Source organism: Palaemon carinicauda, chromosome 13, assembly GCF_036898095.1.
Source record: "Palaemon carinicauda isolate YSFRI2023 chromosome 13, ASM3689809v2, whole genome shotgun sequence".
NCBI classification, from domain to species: domain Eukaryota; kingdom Metazoa; phylum Arthropoda; class Malacostraca; order Decapoda; family Palaemonidae; genus Palaemon; species Palaemon carinicauda.
Window position 1 is genome coordinate 131,738,787 of NC_090737.1, and position 15,943 is coordinate 131,754,729.

The 15,943-nt window shown below is 43.5% G+C and overlaps 1 long non-coding RNA gene across 1 annotated transcript in view; it reads right to left on the reverse strand.

Annotated features, from left to right (window-relative positions):
• LOC137652087 (uncharacterized) overlaps nt 1–14,558 on the reverse strand; it is a 36,444-nt gene extending 21,886 nt beyond the window's left edge. The window contains exon 1 of the long non-coding RNA XR_011046176.1: nt 14,471–14,558. This is a non-coding gene — a long non-coding RNA (uncharacterized lncRNA). The remainder of the gene's footprint in view (nt 1–14,470) is intronic.
• Between the last annotated feature and the right edge of the window lie 1,385 nt (nt 14,559–15,943).

The following is a 15,943-nucleotide window of genomic DNA, read 5'->3' on the forward strand; positions in this document are numbered from 1 at the left end:
GAGAAGGGAGGATGAACAAAAGAATAAGAGCCAGTCAAATCTTTTCATTCACGCAGACTAAAACCGGGTAACAGTGCCCTCAACCTTCTACTACTTGTCCAATAAGGAGCTTGAGGTATACAACCAGCTGTTGTGCAGCAACCACAGGACCAATAGAGATCGTATCGAGTTCCTATGTGTCCCGTCTTGCATGAGAAAGGTTGTGAAAATCACCTGGAGCATTCACACCCTTGCTTGTAAAACCAGCATCACAAAGTAATCGGCTTAGAAGGGCCAGGGGCATAGCTATAAACCTGACATTCTGAGTCGACATGTTGGATAAGGATCTGGATTCAGGGCGCAATTGATGACCCTGTGAATCCAGCAGAGATGATGTTTTGGTGATCCTCCTTTTGTTTCTCCCAGTGCTGATGACAAGGGAAGGGACCTGTCTGGGCTGTTGCTGTTCTCTTGAGGTAGAGCCTCATACCTTACCCCGGGTACAGTAACAGATGATCTGGATCGTCAGTTACCGAGTGGAGACTTGTGTAGGATCCGTCACCTCTGGAGACTGTGTCTGGCGACATACTCGGGGACGAAACTGAACGTTGCCTTTCACTCTTCTCATTAATGGGCGATGTCGAAAGAGAAACCATGAAGTCCCTCGACTCGTTTGGGCGCTGTCGAAGTGTGTAGGAACACTGTCTCCTAAACCAGGTGAAAATTCGTTGCCTGGTGAAGTGGAACGTAGGGAGGTCTCCTTAGAGACCGGAGAACTCGAACATATTCTGAAAGAGAGGTCCCAATGCCGACTGGGAAAAGGAAAGTTGTAAGTATGCATGAGTTAGGAAAAATCTAGCGATGAGAGGATGTCCCTTCCTTTCAGTTTGAAGGCGAGGCTCAGGGTTGAGTGATTGTCTTTACGTGCTGAAACTGAATAGGGGGTCTTTTCCTCCCGCATATAATCAAGGATTCCGCTATTGCTGGAATAGAGGTATTGAGTGGAGAGAGACTCTTTCCCCTGACACCAACCACAGAAGACTTTATACTTTGCCCGGTAGACTGATGCTGAGGAATTCCTCAGATATCTAGACAACCTCTTCACAACTTATTGCAAAAAGCCTCTCGAAGAGAGTAGGTACTGGGTAGTCTCCAGGCGTACAATCATGGCGAAGCTATAGCTTGTGATAGATGTTGAAGTGTGGTTGTCTGTGATATGAAGAGGGTTCTCTTGGAGGCTCTATTTGGAGCTGCAGGTTTGGAAACCGTTCTGCGTAATGCCATAGAGGAGTTATGAGAGCCCTTGAGAGGCTGACCGATGTTCTAGCCTTGTCGAGTACCCTTCTCTTCAGACAAAAACAGGGACAAGATGTAAACATCGTCGTTGTACCCACCGTTGCTGGCATGCTTCTTGCCACAGAGCCTTGAGGTCTAGGACTGGGGAGCAGCGGAAGCCCGAGGTTCAGGGGCGTTGCAAACAGATCCATAGTTGGAGAACCCAGTTAAGTCGGGACTTTGTCAGCTACAAGGTGATCCAAACACCATTTGGTACACCTTATCTGAGATGCTGTGCACAGATTGTTGGCGAGCACATTCCTCTAGTCTGGAATGAAGCGGGCTGTTAGTGGTATCGAGCGGACTTCGGCCCATCTTAGTATTTATATTGTTAGAGGGGAAGACGCTGCGAGCAAGTTACTTCTTGCTTGTCTATGTGAGCCCCTATGTGGTGTTGTAGCTCATCACACCAATGAGTGGCCTGTTAGGAACTGATGAGGCTATTGAGGGACCGGAAAGTTGTCCATCTTTTAATAGATTTAAGTGAAGGTACTTTTGGAGTCTGTCCAGAGGCCTGAGGTTGTATAGTTCAGGACTATGGTCCCTCCTAGCCTTCTTTTGATGTGACTAAGCCCTGCATCAAGTCCGAGGGGTGGGGAAGGATGAGAAGGTTATACCACTCGGTAGATTCTCAACTGACACCTATCCCTCGAGATTCGTCCAAACTTCTGGTCCCATGGGGATCAGAATGTCCATGGAATTGAAGGCCTGATTCCAATTGGGCTCAAGCCGCTACTGGAGAGAATGAATCCTGAAGCCTGCCGATGGAGGCTAGACAGGCCAGAGACGATAGGTGTCCAAGTAAAAATAGTCACTCAGGGCTAGGAGTTATTCTCGTTTTGAGAAAGGGTCTTGTGACTTTTCTAAGCCCGTCTTTGGTGAGAAGGTTTTGTGGAGATTGGTGTCTATAATCATTCCCAGATATACCAGTCTTCTGAGAGGGAAGTAGGGAAGACTTCCAAAAGTTTACCATGATCACCCGACATTGGTAAAAAGACTTGAGAAGTTCAGGTGCTAACGCAAGGTTGCCATCAAGTCTGCTAAGGTCAGTCAGTCGTCCAGAAATGGAGGAGACGGAAGCTGATCCTGTGAGTCCAGGATGGGTGCTGTGGAAAGACCGAAGCACAGTGTCCTGAACTGGTATTTCTTGTTTGTCTAGACTGAATCTCCAATCCATCCTAGATGATGGATGGTTTGGCCCTGGAAGTAAGCGTCGTTTAGGTCCAGCATGCACATGAAGACTTTGTCTGAACTCCTATAACACGTGTGGACATCGACCCAAGGGACAGCTCTTTGCAGATCCTTTCACACGGTAGACTGTTAACGCTGGGGTCTTAACTCGTGGCGGGAATGATGGGACGCGATACCCTGTGTAAGGATTCTTCCCTGGGAGAAAACTCCTTTAACCGATAGAAGTAAGGCAACGCTTAACTCTACCATGCGCCCTAACGGGATTAATGCTATTCCTTAGAACAGCATTGGTCTGGCGAATGTTTATCAATGGTTAACGGCTGGGTATTGTACTCGTGAGTAGTCACCTGTCGAAAAGCCGCTGAGGGGAATTGTCGATTGCTTGCCGATCGCTTTAGTGGATTGGTGTGATGGCGAACAACGCGTAGCGAGAAGTGTGTTGTATGCCTTCTGATTAAGGGAACCACCGGCAGAGGTTGACTAGTAAGTCTGAGTGACAAACTGTTGGTGAATGGCGAACTGCTGATGATCAGTGAATCGGCGACCTGTGAGCTGAAGGTGGTAACTGACAGGCAGATGAAGGCTGTCTGGTCAGTCAGCCAAGGAAGGTTGGTGATTAACGAGTTGGTGATCGGTTCGGAGAGCCCTGAGAGACAGCAGAATGGTTTTATGATCGTCAGTTGGTGATCGGTGAGCCATTGATGTTCAGTGCTCGATCATGGACTGGCGATCGATGAGCTAGAGATCAGCAAGCTGACAATTGGCTGGTCAGAGATCAGCGAGCTGAGGTCGATGATCGAAGAAAGACGAGCTGGCCATCGGCGATCTAGTGATCATCAAGCTAATGACTGGTTATTGACTAACCATTGGCAATCGCCATGCTAGCAATTGGAGATCGTTAGCAATTGACGAGACTGGAGGTCAATAACCAGAGAGAGATGTGCTAGCAATTGGCGATCAGAGAGCTAGCGATCGGAAAACGGTAATCTAGTGATCAGTCGGTTGATTTCTCATTAGTGGAAGATGAGCTAGAAATAGGCAATCGACGGACTAGTGAACGGCGGTCGGTGAGGAAGTGATCGGCGTTCTGGCAATTAGATATTTGCGAGCTAATGACAGGCCATTTGCAACGTTCAGATCGTGTTTGCTGACAGTGGTACTGTCAGAAAATGCTCCTGAAGAGAAGGGGACCAAGGGTTCCCTGTGAGGAGTCGACCGATGGTAGCTGCGGTTGATTCGCCTTGGAAGATGGAATCTTCAAGCTCTTGAACCCTTCTGTGAAGCTGCTTCTCTCTTTTCCTGGCAGACATGCTGTAATACATTTGCAGGGAGCGGAATGAGACAATGGTGACATGTCAAAAAAAAAGTTTTCCCTTTGTTCTTTTTGCCTCTCGCGCGAGTGCGCAGTTTCCACAGAATGAGAAGGAGAGCGCTGGCGCGCAGTACAGCGGTGCACAGGACGATGCTGGTGCGCAATTTTTGGTGAATGGGCAGAAGAACGCTGGCACGCAGGAAAGCGTTGTGCATGAGCGGTGGCGAGCAGGCAAGCGTTGGTGCATTGGTGGGCGCTAGATCTGAGAGCGCAGGTGCGCCGGAGGGTGCTGGCGTGCAGTAAGGCGCTGTGCAGTCTCCCTAGAATGCGCAGGCGGGAGGCGGGAGAGCGCGCGAGTGAGCAGGAGAGTAGGCACGAAGTAAGAGAATGCATCGCAGGAGGTTGCTACTGGAGAATGCAGGTGCACAGGTGAGCGCCGGCGAACCGTTGGTTGCTGAAGAGCTGGTGAAAGTTTTGGCGCTGGAGAGCGCTAGTGCACACAGGAGCACTGGCCCTCAGAAGTGTGCTGGTGCTAGTGCCCAGGAGAACGCTGGCAAGCCGAAGCCCGAGGTTGCACAGGAGAGCGCAGTGGATTTGGTAGGCGCTACTAAGTTCAAGCTGCCGAGTGCAGTTGCGCAGGCGAACGCTGGCGAGCTGGAAAACGCTGCTCCCTGGAACGGTGAGGCTGAGGTGGAGAGTGCCGGCGATCGGGAGATCCCTGGGGCATTGGAGGAAAAGACCAAGTCAGGGGAACGCCTTAGCGTTGAGCGCTGATGAGCTAGAAAGTGTGAAGGAGGAAGAGCGGTTACAACCGGTCTCCATCCAGGCCAAAAGTAAAGTGAGCTAAATCACCGGTGTGTGAGCGGACCTACCACCACTAACGTGGTATGGGTACTTAACCCTAGGTAAATTTTAGTGCCTCATCATTTCAGCTTTGTAGAAAGTAATACCCCAAAGTAAATAGGGTAGGTTTGTATCCCAGTTACGGAACAATTAAAAAGTAAGAAAACACATCCAGTGGATATTTCATGTGAGAGATCACAAGAATACTTATTCCGTCAAGTGCCATACCCACCAACCAGAACCCGGTGGGGCATCTCAAACCATCGTCCCTGTTTTACTCCAGATTTGGACTACTCCTACACTCGCTATTAAGGCAAGTCAATATAGACAAAGGCTTAGCGCAAACTAAAAATACGGCTATATAAGGATGTTACCACCCCCTCCCCCGTTAGGTAAAGGTATGGTTTCTAGGTTAGGTTAGGTAGGAATGTTAGGTTAGCTGGTGCTCTTCTGGTTGTTTTCTTCAAAAATCACACCTTGTTGAAAATAGTGGTTTGCCTTCGATACAAAAGACGGATTGGAAGAACTCGAGAGAATGGTGAGTGAGTAATCACTGTAGAGGTTATTCCGTGTATGTTATTTCACCTTATAATTTTTGTTTTGCTGGTTTCTTCTGTTATTTCCTTCCATAATTCGTTAATTTCCTTTTTTACCTCCCAAACCCGCGACTAGGTTACCACCTGGGGTTTCCTGTTACTGTTGGGTGGTGGTAATCTGAAAATACTTTTGAGGAAGGTAATAATATCAGAACACAATAAAAGAAGAAAACTAATGGAAAAATTGGTTTTTCTAGCAATAATGGCTGGGAGGGACTGACAAAAATTTACTTATGGCTGTCAAGATGTGTGTAGGTGGTTGACTCACCGAATTTTGGTACGCTAAAATACTTGCCCACTTGGCCAACGTTCGTACCGCTTCCCAGAACAGAGGAGCAATGAAATAATGTTTAATTGTGAATGAAGAGAGCTACAGCAGACCAAAGACCAGTAATTGAGTAATTGGTGTTAGTTCATTAACCAACATATTTGTCGATACAATTACTTAAGAGAAGTTTGCATATGAACAAAAAACAGAACTCTGGAGAAAAGACCCGAGAGAGAAAGGTGTTTCGGAGATGGGCCTAACTAGGCAGTGGAAGTGTTGTTTCACCGTTTTATTCTTACACGAGAAAACATTTTTAGTCTTCTTGTTGATATGTTATTTTCATTAGTAAAATAAATTTTTGAATATACTTACCCGATAATCATGTAGCTGTCAACTCCGTTGCCCGACAGAATTCTAGGGAAGGGATACGCCAGCGATCGCTATACAAGAGGGGGTTGTACTCACAAGCGCCACCTGTGGCCAGGTACTGCAGTACTTCTTGTTGACACCACCTCAATTTTTCCTCGGTCCACTGGTTCTATGGGGAGGAAGGGTGGGTCAATTAAATCATGATTATCGGGTAAGTATATTCAAAAATTTATTTTACTAATGAAAATAACATTTTTCAATATTAATCTTACCCGATAATCATGTAGCTGATTCACACCCAAGGAGGTGGGTGAAAACCAGTGTACATGTATATCAAGAAGCTAAGTATCCCGTATTTCATATTATCAGTTATTCAAAATAACAATGAAATTATAAGTACCTGGTAAGGAAGTCGACTTGAGCCATTACTCTGCCTTAAATAAGTTCGTCTTCCTTACTGAGCGCAGCGTTCCTCTTAGGAGGCTGAACAACTCTAAGGTGCTGAAGTATCAAGGGCTGCAACCCATACTAAAGGACCTCATCACAACCTTTAACCTCGGCGCTTCTCAAGAAAGAATTGACCACCCGCCAAATCAACAAGGATGTGGAAGGCTTCTTAGCCGACCGTACAACCCATAAAAAGTATTCAAGAGAAAGGTTAAAAGGTTATGGGATTATGGGAATGTAGTGGCTGAGCCCCCGCCTACTACTGCATTCGTTGCTACAAATGGTCCCAGGGTGTAGCAGTACTCGTAAAGAGACTGGACATCTTTGAGATAGAATGATGCGAACACTGACTTGCTTCTCCAATAGGTTGCATCCATAACACACTGCAGAGAACGGTTCTGTTTGAAGGCCACTGAAGTAGCCACAGCTCTCACTTCATGTGTCCTTACCTTCAGCAAAGCAAGGTCTTCTTCCTTCAGATGAGAATGTGCTTCCCTAATCAGAAGCCTGAATAGTAAGAAACTGAGTTCTTAGACCTTGGAAAAGAAGGCTTCTTGATAGCACACCATAAGGCTTCTGATTGTCCTCGTAAAGGTTAAGACCTTTTTAGATAGTACCTAAGAGCTCTAACTGGGCAAAGTACTCTCTCCAGTTCATTCCCCACCAAGTTGGACAGGCTTGGGATCTCGAACGACTTAGGCCAAGGACGTGAAGGAAGCTCGTTTAGCAAAAACCGAGCTGCAAGGAACATGTAGCCGTTTCAGATGTGAAAACTATGATCCTGCTGAAGGCGTGGATCTCACTTACTCTTTTAGCTGTTGTCAAGCACACGAGGGAAAGAGTATTTAATGTGAGGTCCTAAAAAGAGGCTGATTGGAGAGGTTCAAATCTTGATGACATAAGGAACCTTAGGACCACGTCTAGATTCCAGCCTGGAGTGGACAACCGACGTTCCTTTGAGGTCTCAAAAGACCTAGGGAGGTCCTGTAGATCTTTGTTGGTGGAAAGATCCAAGCCTCTGTGGTGGAAAACCGCTGCCAACAAACTTCTGTAACCCTTGATCGTAGGAGCTGAAAGGGATCTTACTTTCCTTAGATGTAACAGGAAGTCAGCAATCTGGGTTACAGTGGTACTGGTTGAGGAAACTGCATCGGTCTTGTACCAGCTTCGGAAGACTTCCCCTTGAGACTGATAGACTCTGAGAGTGGATGTTCTCCTTGCTCTGGCAATCGCTCTGGCTGCCTCCTTCGAAAAGCCCCTAGCTCTTGAGAGTCTTTCGAAAGTCTGAAGGCAGTCAGACGAAGAGCGTGGAGGTTTGGGTGTACCTTCTTTACGTGAGGTTGACGTAGAAGGTTCACTCCTAGAGGAAGAGTCCTGGGAATGTCGACCAGCCATTGCAGTACCTCTATGAACCATTCTCTCGCGGGCCAGAGCGGAGCCAACCAACGTCAGCCGTGTCCCTTAGCGAGAGGAGAACTTCTGAAGTACCCTGTTGACAATCTTGAACGGCGGGAATGCATACAGGTCGAGATGGGACCAGTCCAGCAGAAAAGCATCCACGTGAACTGCTGCTGGGTCTGGAATCGGAGAACAATACAACAGGAGTCTCTAGGTTATCGAGGTAGCGAACAGATCTATGGTTGGCTGACCCCACAGGGCCCAAAGTCTGCTGCAAACATTCTTGTGAAGGGTCCACTCTGTGGGGATGACCTGACCCTTCCGGCTGAGGCGATCTGCCATGACATTCATACCGCCCTGAATGAACCTCGTTACCAGCGTGAGCTTTCGATCTTTTGACCAGATGAGGAGGTCCCTTGCGATCTAGAACAACTTCCACGAAAGAGTCCCTCCCTGCTTGGAGATGTAAGCCAGGGCTGTGGTGTTGTCAGAGTCCACCTCCACCACCTTGTTAAGCTGGAGGGACTTGAAGTTTATCAAGGCCAGAAGAACCGCCAACAACTCCTTGCAATTGATGTGAAGTGTCCTTTGCTCCTGATTCCATGTTCCCGAGCATTCCTGTCCGTCCAAAGTCGCACCCCAGCCCGTGTCTGATGCGTCCGAGAGGAGACGGCGGTCGGGTTTCTGAACAGCCAAAGGTAGACTTCCTTGAGAAGAAAGCTGTTCTTACACCACGCGAGAGTAGACCTCCTCTCTTCGGAAACAGGAACTGAGACCGTCTCTAGCGTCATGTCCTTTATCCAGTGAACAGCTAGATGATACTGAAGGGGGCGGAGGTGGAGTCTCCCTAACACGATGAACAGGGCCAGCGATGAAAGTGTCCCTGTTAGACTCATCCACTACCTGACTGAGCATCGGTTCCTTCTCAGCATGCTCTGGATGCATTCTAGGGCTTGGAAGATCCTTGGGGCCGACGGAAAAGCCCGAAAAGCTCGACTCTGAAGATCCATACCCAGGTAGACAATGGTCTGGGATGGGACGAGCTGGGACTCCTCAAAATTGACCAGGAGGCCCAGTTCCTTGGTCAGATCCATAGTCCATCTGAGAATCTCCAGACAGCGACGACTTGTGGGAGCTCTTAAAAGCCAGTCGTCTGACGGAGCCGGACACAAGATCATGGTACTGCTGCACAGTCTGTGAACTGTCAACCAGGGGGAAGCGAGGAAGTACAGTGACAACCCGAAGCTGTCTAGACTGTCTGGGTCGTACAGACAACTCCTTATCGGGTTGCTGAGGTTGCCGCACTGCGTCACAACAAGTCACTTCTGCTGGTTGTCGAACGTCTTCCCAGTGACACACTGACTCCGTAAACAAAAAATCCTCTAACATGGACTAAGCTTGGACTGCATGTCTTGCAACACAGCTCAAGGTCTATGGGAGCAGGTGTGGTAACAGACGGGGTTAGCGACTGAAGGGGAACCATTACCTTCCCTGGAAGCATGTTATGCTTAAAAAAAAAGTCCATAGGAGGCTACGCAGCTAAAGGCTCCTCTCCAAATGACAGAGTCCTCAAGGGAATATCAGAAGGAGGGAGAAAAGCACTTTCTCATCTACAGGGACCATATCCGAGAAAAGCTAAGTTCTCTCAGTGAGGGTTTCACTGGTGCAAAAGCAGCAGACTAGAAGGCAATGTTATGAAACTGCTTGACAGTCTAGTGAGTTGGCAACAACCAAAGATGTGTGACTGAGAAGCCTGCGGTAAGGTATGCAGAGCATGCTGTATGCAGAGCATGCTGTATGTAGAGCATGCTGTAAGGTAAGCAGAGCATGTTGCATGGCGGGTAACATTTCTCAGAAATTCCATGACCAGTGCTAGATTGAGTAATATCGCATTACTGTCCATTGAAAGTGCACGTGCCGAGGGAATTGATTTAGACTGTTTTGTTGATGAATTTGATAGCCGGCATGATAATCGTAGAATTAAGCTGCACTAAATATACGTACTATAATCTACTTCACCTCAGGAAAGGGAAACTCGCCCTGTTGGCAACACTGCATTACTTCATGCATGCTTGCATGGGGTTTTAATATCAACATAATATTTACATTATATTCATAACTCATGATTCATTTTTGTTTTGAAGATATTTTTGCCATATTTTTGCGATTTTGTTAAAAATATATTGCAAGGAATACATATATTTTTTTTTTTTTTTTTTTTTTTTTAAGTAATACGAATAACCTCCATTATCATAATGTTTATGTAGGCATACATGTATATGTTTTACAAATGCAAGTTATGAAAGTAATGAGGTGTTATTATTGTCATTTGTTATTTCAAAGTTGAATGGGAAGAGGCTCAAGCTGAGGAGAAAGTGGCAGATGCATGCGTTGAGGTGGCTGACTCATAGCATGAGGTTCCTGCCTCAAGAGTTGCGCTTGCCTCAAGGGTTGAGGTGGATGCGCAGTAGCAGGTTCCTGTCTCACGAGTTGAGGTTCTTGAGGTGTGAGCAGCGAGAGTTGAGGTAGCGGCTGCGCAGAACGCAGTTCCTGTCTCACGAGTTGAGGTTCTTGAGGTGCTAGCCTCAAGAGTTGAGGCTCTCGCCTTGAGGAAAGTTGAGGTAGCAGCTGCGAGAGCTGAGGTGGCTGCCTCAAGGATGGTAGAGGTTGTCGTACCTCAAGAGGTTGTTGCCTCGAAGATGGTCTAACTGCAAGAAACTCTTGCCTCAAAGGAAGAGGAGGATGTAAGGCATAAGACTCCTGTTCCCATTGTTGAGGTTGCCTTAAGGAAGGTGGAGGTTGCTGCACAACGCTGGTAACTGGCAACTCCCAACGCGGCAGCTCACGCATGGAGGTAGCCTGAGGAATCTCAACCTCATACGTCTGGCAGATTGTACTGCGCAGAGGAGGAGGAGCGTTCGCAGGAGGAGGTGTATTAACCTTCTCTGCCTGAAACTCCTGCATCAACACTGCAAGCTGAGACTGCATTGACTGCAGCAAAGACCACTAGAGTTTAAGAAAGACAACAACAAACGGAGCTACTGTCCGTTGAGACTGAGGGTCTAAAACAGCTGGTGCGGCAACAGACGGAGCTACTGCCTGTTGCGAAACCACCTTGCCTCTCTGGGAGGTGTGCAGTTGTCGTACTGCAGCAAGTCCGAACTGACCCAGTGCTAATGGCTACACCTAGGAGTTGGACTTGTGCGGAAGAGACCGACTTGCACTTAAAAGCTGCAAGATTGGTCCATGATTTCTGCGAGAAACCTCTACCGCAGACGAGGAAAGAAAGGGCTCTCTCGTCTTTGTGTGGGTGGGGTGATCACGTCGGCAACGTGTGTAGATACACCCGAAACCACGGAGGGAAAAACGTCTGTTCGTCGATCAAGGCCTGCTGAACCCATAAGTCCTTCGACATTACTTCTCCCCTGGGCTTGGGAGCTTGTAAGAGGTCCCAGACTAGGCGAACAACTGGCACGAACAGACGAACCCTCGAACGCAACACTGTAACACTTTGCGCTTATCACTTATCACTTTTGATTTTCTGTTTGCACTTATTTCACTGAACTCGAAACTTTAAGTGGTTTGTACCTGAAACATGCAATTCTATCCTTCCTTAAAAGTTAATAATTGCGAAAACAGAATTACAATGTAACAGAAAAATCTAATGAAAGATAAATAATTCAGTGGCTGGAAAGAGACTAAACACTAGATCAAATAAACTACGTTTAAAATCTCTCACCGCATAAAGCTTGAGAACAAGAATAAAACTCTAGAAACGTTTACCTTCTTCCCCTAAAGAGACTAGGGAGAAGAGCAAAAACGATAACAACGTTACTCGCTTGAACGAAACGTTTATCCTCCTCTCTCTCCCTCCGTCTCTATCTCTCTCTCTCCCTCTCTCTTGACTTAGAACCTGAGAGAAGAGCCCAATCATATATATCGTTAAAACATATTATTGTTAAAGGAAAAAAACTGAAAGATTTCCCAAATAAAAAGTTCCTTTATTAGAATTAAAACCATTAAGCTAAGAAAGAATGAACAAAACGCTAGAAACGGTTTACTCTTACTGCAACGTGACACCGTGAAAATTCTCTCTCTATCGTAACGATAGAGCGCAAGTTGAACGTTCTGAACGTCAACAACTGCAGAGACAAAACAAAACGTTAGTTCCACTTTGAAAACAGTACGAGACTATCAAAGAAATTCTTTCAAAAACATTAAAATAGCATAATATGTAAAACCGAAATGACGGGCTCAATGTTAATTAACTTCGGTACAAGAAAAGACCGCCTACTATTAGGAAAGGTCGAATATAAACAAATATAAAAATTAATTTTAATAAGTTTATAAAAAAAGGAAGTTAATCGAAGAGGCCTATAAAAGGCGGAGAGATATAAAATAAATCTATAACTTTTGTTAAGCAAAATTAAGAAAGAGAGTCTATACTCTCTTAGACACCAACACTTCCGTCTAAGGGAAGGGTCGGCCATTTAAAGGTGAAAGAGAGTTCATACTCTCTTCGTCACCATAATTAATCAAATTAATTCCAAAAGCTAGCTAAGCTAATAATAAAACTTCCTGAATAGCGAAAGCTAAAATCTAGAGCAAATACATCACCAAATCGTGAGCAAAAACTCCAGAATCAACAGCGTATCCATGTAGGTCTAGCCGGAGGCACGACAGAGGAAAAATTGAGGTGGTGTCAACAAGAAGTACTGCAGTACCTGGCCACAGGTGGCGCTTGTGAGTACACCCCCCTCTTGTATAGCGATCGCTGGCGTATCCCTTCCGTAGAATTCTGTCGGGCAACGGAGTTGACAGCTACATGATTATCGGGTAAGATTAATATTGAAAATTCTGCTGTTCTTCTCTTCTTTAATGCAATAGTTTGTTTAACCCGCCCAAAACCCCGAATTCCCAATTGGGGTTCCCCTATTACTGTTGAGTGGGGGTAATCGGAAAATGATACTTTAGTGGATGACAATTTCAGAACAAAATAAAAAGGTTTGACCGAACGTAAAGGAATGCAAAGGAAATAAGTAGTGTAAAGGAATGTAATGATATAAAATTAGGATACTACTAGTCAATACTCATAAGAAAAGTGATTGGTAGTACACCTGCTAAGGACATTGGCAACTTCTAGTGTGGGTGAAAATGAGAGTTGAAAATTCTGGAATTTATTGGCCTCTATCTCAGCTACAGTTCTAACGGTTTATACTCAGCCATGGCTCACTGCACTCACAAAATTAACATTCCATCATTAATCCTCTGTTCTGGTGAGCGGTACATGGATGAGCTGCGCTCGCAAGCCAGGTGGGTCATTATTTCGTAGATATTCTTTAGTCGCATGAGCAACAATAGGTATATTTGTACAGCCTGGAAGACTACTTAATAAGGAAACTACATATATTGACCTCATTTACACTTTCTATGCCCTTTTACGGTACTTTGCGCTATTCAGAAAAACCTCAATAAAATAAGGAAACTGATGGAAAAAAAAAAATTTTCATGCATAAATGGGAGGGTGGTAGACTAACGAAAATATACCAAATTATGTTTAATTTGCGAGCGTAGTGAACAACGACATAGCAAAATCATGGATAACTATAGGGTCACTCAGAGTGCAGAGTTCCGCCAGGGCAGCTTATTTCTCGCCATTTTGGAGTGCTTTTGGACATTTTGCTCATCCGTGACCTTGACCTTCCAAAATTTTATAATTTCCAGCTCTTTACACAATTTAAAATCCCTGCAGGTTTCATTACTTTACGATTAAAATTGTAGCCGTATGGTTGATGACCAGATATTGACCTTTTGCTTGACCTTGGACCCGACCTTTACCTTCGATCTTACCATTTATTAGGCGTGAATTTTCATACTCGGGGTGAATGTAGTTCGTTGGGACAGGGTAAGATAAGAGTACGGCAGTCTAAGGATACGGCTCCTAGGTTAGGTTAGGTGGAGAACCTTAAGTTAGGTTAGGTGATGTTCTTGTGTCTGTAAAACGTGATTTTTCACCCTGTCCCAACAACTACAAAGGCTCCCTGTTCATAAATACTCATAAACACACAAGTAAGGATAAAACATATCCTCCTTCCAACTTCGTTGGCGGAGGTAATTATATTACTTTTAATTTCTAGGCACTTACATACACCATACATTTATACAACTATTCATCTTGCGCTTTTAGGTATATCTTACCATGGTTATTTCTCCAAAACGCCCATTTTCAGTTTTTCCCCAACCAAAACCCCTGTCTCACACTGATTACCCAATACCCGTTTTCGGTTGAAAATTGGAATACCATTTTTACACTAATTCAGTTTAATGTAGATCTATGTTAAATACATAAAAATTAAAAATAAACAATAGATGCCTAAGAATTAATTGAGATTTAGTCAAAATACCTCAGCATTTAGGTACCACAATTTCGTTTTAGAATTCGAAATAAAACTATAAATTTTACGTTCATAGACGAGAACAAAACACATTATTGAAGAATCTTCAAAAAAACAGAATACAAAGGTGTTGCAAAGTTATCTAATCTATTTAAAATAATCAATTCACATTAGACCAGACAAAGCCATTGTTAAAAATGTCTTAGCCTATGGCTGCCAACTCAAAACTGAACCGGTCTACAAGCATTGCGAACTGTATAACTATCTATTTTATTTGAAAACAACCCTGAAGATACATCAATATACCTGATCTGGTATATGAAGTAATACTACCAACCTTTGGAAAAATGTGAAACATTTAACTACCAAAAATGCAGGTTTTGTTGTCGTTACCTTCTTCCTAGATCAGCTGGTAGGAATGTCACACCCGACTGCGGAACAATACATTTGACAGGAATACTGGAACATGAAAACAATTAATTTTCTTAATAGAATACAATTTAATCTTATATTTCTTTTGAATAATATGATATGAAAATAATAAAAAAAACTAAATTTAATGCATATTATCCAATTTCATAGGTTTTACGATAAAAAGGGTAAAAATAGCATGCACTACTTTCTTACTTTTTTTCTCAGACGTATATCGGATTTTTCTGCTAGCAAAAAAAAAAAAAAAAAATAGAGAAAAAAATGCGTGACCATTCTTGTAAAGAATGCATACATTCATATGCACGCAGATCGTAACACACACACACACACACACACACACACACACATATATATATATATATATATAAATCTGTGTGTGTAGCCTTTATATATATTTATATTTATACACACACACACTATATATATATATATATATATATATATGACAATAATCATATTAATGATAATTCTAATTTTATTATTATTATTATTATTATTATTATTATTATTATTATTATTATTATTATTATTATTATTATTATTATTATTATTATAAGTTCATGATTACACGCGAAAGTAAAACACACTAGAATTACATCCAAGTCACTCTTCTTGTGTGCATACAATAATTTCTAATCGAGACAAAGGCGTTTTCGTTCAATAATTGTAATTACTCACGGATATTTTTCCTCCTCCTAATCATCACTAATTGTCAAGGTCCCTTTGTGTCCGTCGTTCTTTTGTTACTTATGTTCTCTACCCTCTTGCGCACGGACCCCTTTTATTGGAATGTAATTAGGCATTTCTCGATTGGAGAAACTCGGTCAAAAGATAACATGAGTTGTTCCAGCGATTATGTCTGGTTGCTTTTATTTTCTCTCTCTCTCTCTCTCTCTCTCTCTCTCTCTCTCTCTCTCTCTCTTTTAATTATTGGTAAGATAAACATACTGACACACACATGTATATATATATATATATATATACTATATATGATGACCCTTATATATTAAGAGCTAATAAAATAGACCCACGCAGAGTTAAACTAATAGATTTTAATTAGAAATCATATGAATTAAGATTTTTTTTGTTCATATATCTCTGGCAGTATGTAACTGTACACTAATAATTATCAGGTTCTGAACAATACTTTATCAAATCTTGCAATATATATATATATATATATATGTGTGTGTGTGTGTGTGTGTGTGTATATGTATATATATATATATATATATGTGTGTGTGTGTGTGTGTGTGTATATATATATATATATATATATAATGGAACATTTAAAGTATAGAATATGCAACTAACTTCGACATTATTTTAACTTTAGTTTTAAGAATATCTAAAAGTTTTGCATATTACTTGAAGAATT